The following is a 3,391-nucleotide window of genomic DNA, read 5'->3' on the forward strand; positions in this document are numbered from 1 at the left end:
GAACGGGAGATTGACAGACGGATCGGTGCAGCTTCTGCAGTAATGCAGTCGATGTATCGGTCTGTTGTGGTGAAGAAAGAGCTGAGCCGCAAGGCGAAGCTCTCGATTTACCGGTCAATCTACGTTCCTACTCTCACCTATGGTCATGAGCTTTGGGTCATGACCGAAAGGACAAGATCCTGGATACAGGTGGCCGAAATGAGCTTTCTCCGCAGGGTGGCTGGGCGATCCCTTAGAGATAGGGTGAGAAACTCGGTCACCCGGGAGGAGCTCAGAGTAGAGCCGCTGCTCCTCCACATCGAGAGGGGTCAGCTGAGGTGGCTTGGGCATCTGTTTCGTATGCCTCCGGAACGCCTTCCTGGGAAGGTGTTCCGGTCCCGTCCCACCGGGAGGAGACCCCGGGGGAAGACCTAGGACACGCTGGAGGGACTATGTCTCCCGGCTGGCCTGGGAACGCCTCGGTGTCCCCCCGGAAGAGCTGGAGGAAGTGTCTGGGGAGAGGGAAGTCTGGGCATCTCTGCTTAGACTGCTGCCCCCGCGACCCGGCCCTGGATGAAGCGGAAGAAGTTGTATGTATGTATGGCTCGGCTAATATTATCGTAGATATACTCCAGTATTTACCAGGCATCCAACCAACCAAATCCGGAAATTTAACTAGCTCTCCATTTGTCACTAACCTGGTTATGCGAGCGAACCACCTAAGCGCATGATTATCACACACAACTGATGGCGCAATTCTTATTTGCAGATTTCCACTGGTCTAATGTCCATTCCTTGTGTTTTTGGCCCAAACAAATCTCTTCTGCTTGTTGCCTCTCCTTAGCAAGTCTCCTCTTAACAGTTGTTTTATAGATGTGTCTGCTGTTAGAACTCTCTGTGGCATTCAGCTGGTCTCTAGTCTGAGCAGCTGTTAACCTGTGATTTCTGAGGCTGGTGACTTGGATGAACTTATCCTCAGCAGCATGTGAGCCAGTTTCGTTGTAGCGCTTGATGGTTTTTGCGACTGCACTTCGGGACACATTCAAAGTTTTCGCAATTTCCGGACTTACTGACATTCATTTGTTAAAGTAATGATGGCCACTCGTTTCTCTTTACTTAGCTGATTGGTTCTTGCCATAATATGAATTCTAACAGTTGTCCAATAGTGCTGTCGGCTGTGTCCCAGGTCAGAGCGGGCGGGGCACAGGCGGACCAGCGGCGGCATTTTGCTCATCGTTTAACGAGCGGTCCACCGGCGGGTGAGCAGCGTTTTAGACAGTGGTCCGCTGGTAATCCGATGGACTCCCGCTGTTGTTCCAGTCAGTCCACCAGCTGCATATAGGCAATATCTTAGACCTTCAGGCCTAGGCTTATTCTGGATTTCATAAATAAAATAATAACTTATTTTTGAAACTAATTTTGAAAATGTGTTAAAAATGACCTTCAAATATAATACAAAGCACATTTGAGTTAATTTAAAAATGAAAAATGTAATAAACTTCTAAGAAAAAAGTAAAAAAAAATCAAAGTGAAAGAAACATTTTTATTGTTTTATTGTAACTTTTAAATGTTCTGCTCTGGGCTCCCCCTGCCTCTGGTGCTGTCTTCTTCCCCCCTCTCGGTCTGATGCCCCCTTTAGGAATCGGCTCACTTCTTTCTGGAGAGCCTCTTCGGTTGTCTCCCTTGTTGCAGGATTTTTCCTTACCGCTCCTAAGTGAGAAGATTATAGACGTTAGCCCTTGGACCATAGTGTCAAGCGGCTTAGAGTGCAATTTAATGCAGAGAATTTGTTCAGTTTAGTCCTACTTTTAAAGTTGTTTATCAAATGTATCACTCCTACATTTCCAGATACATGCGTCCTCTCAAGCTATCTAGTCTGAGGTTGCAAGTAGCAGGTGGCTGCTGTCCCCCAATTCATATGATTGATTTCACAGAGAGAGATCAGTTTGGACTTGAACTTACTGTGGCTGACTCTCTTCAGGTGGAGGTTGTTGAAGGACACCTTCTGTCCCGACCCTTCTGTCCTCTTGAGGCTAAGTATGCAATCTGTAGAATAAAAAAAACAACAACTGTCAGTTCTGTAATTTGCACAGGAAAGTGCAACTTTTTGTTGGCAGCATGCCAGGTTAACTAAAGTATGTTAAACTAAGAATCTGATGTTTTTGTTACAATTGAAAGTAGTCTGATTAGTTTGCTGAAACTAAATCACACTTAACCAATTGCTATCTCCATGATTTTATGATTAATAAGCCAATGACAAAGTTATTGCCTGTCTCCCCATCTTGTCTTCAAGCTCTTCAAAGGGCCTCTTCAAAGAGAGGGATATGCAGATTTCACACACTGCATTAGGTATAAGGGTATCTAAAATAAAACTTTTTTAATTACCAATTTCTCTGTTAATTCCAGATTTTGTCCAAGCTCTCTCTCAATGTCCTCCAGCATACTTCTATCCTCCAGAGGAAGGATGACGTCTGGTGGGATGGACATGTCCACGTTGGTTCCAGCTGTCAGGCTCTGTAATATTGCTGTGTTTAAAGAAACCTGCTGTTTCACATCCCTCAATTCTTCGGCCAACTCCCTCAGATGCTGCAGTATTAATCTGTAGAAGTCTAAAAATACAACAAAGATAAACACTTTATGCTGTGATACATGACCTCTGATGATAATGTTTGACATTTCCAATGAAGCTGCATCTTAATACAATTCATATCAACTTTGGACACCAATGATTCTGTTAATGATGTAATGATAAATATGTATTTACTTTCAGGATGCTGAAAAGCAGGCCCCAATGATGAGCATCCATAGCCTGCTTAAACAAACATCACATTTCCATAAGAATACAGTGATTTTTGGTGCGAGGACAAGTAAAGATGATTGCAAAAATTACGTTACTGTCTTGATCCAGGCATTTTAGTGCATTAATAGTCTGGCAGTAAGACTGCATTTGTACCATTTGGCCTATTTGGTCCTTTATAAAAAAATATTATTATATTGAAGAGAGCAACTTTGACTAGTATTTAGCACTGTCTGAGGGGAACCTATATCCTCCTTGTCATTGTATATTATTATAGAGAGACATGCATTAGATTTCATATTTATATATCTTTGATGCTGAATGGTGGATACACAAGACAACACAGTTACCTCCAGATTGCTGACCTGAAGTGGTCATGGGGGTTGGAGGGGCATGGAACTGGACTGAATCTGTTTCAATGAAAGAAAAAGGTTTAAATTTTCTTTCCATTTGTAGTGACAGATGACCAGGCATTCCTGTGGGTGTGAGTTCAGATTGTGTTTTTTTAAGCAGGGTAATTTTGAGTTGTTATCTGGCAGTTGATATCTGGCAGTTACCTTCAGATTGGTCAGTGGCTTTTTTAGTTCAAGCCCAGGGGTTGGGCAGAAGGAAGTT

General features: G+C 43.4%; 1 long non-coding RNA gene across 1 annotated transcript; it reads right to left on the bottom strand.

Annotated features, from left to right (window-relative positions):
* Window positions 1-1,637: 1,637 nt before the first annotated feature.
* On the bottom strand, window positions 1,638-3,166 carry LOC117594571. The gene is made up of 5 exons (XR_004575796.1): window positions 3,127-3,166; window positions 2,744-2,791; window positions 2,365-2,588; window positions 1,942-2,025; window positions 1,638-1,689 (listed from the first exon to the last, which is right to left on the bottom strand). It is a non-coding gene; the product is annotated as an uncharacterized LOC117594571 (long non-coding RNA).
* Window positions 3,167-3,391: the final 225 nt, after the last annotated feature.

Source organism: Esox lucius, chromosome 6, assembly GCF_011004845.1.
Source record: "Esox lucius isolate fEsoLuc1 chromosome 6, fEsoLuc1.pri, whole genome shotgun sequence".
Classification (NCBI taxonomy): domain Eukaryota; kingdom Metazoa; phylum Chordata; class Actinopteri; order Esociformes; family Esocidae; genus Esox; species Esox lucius.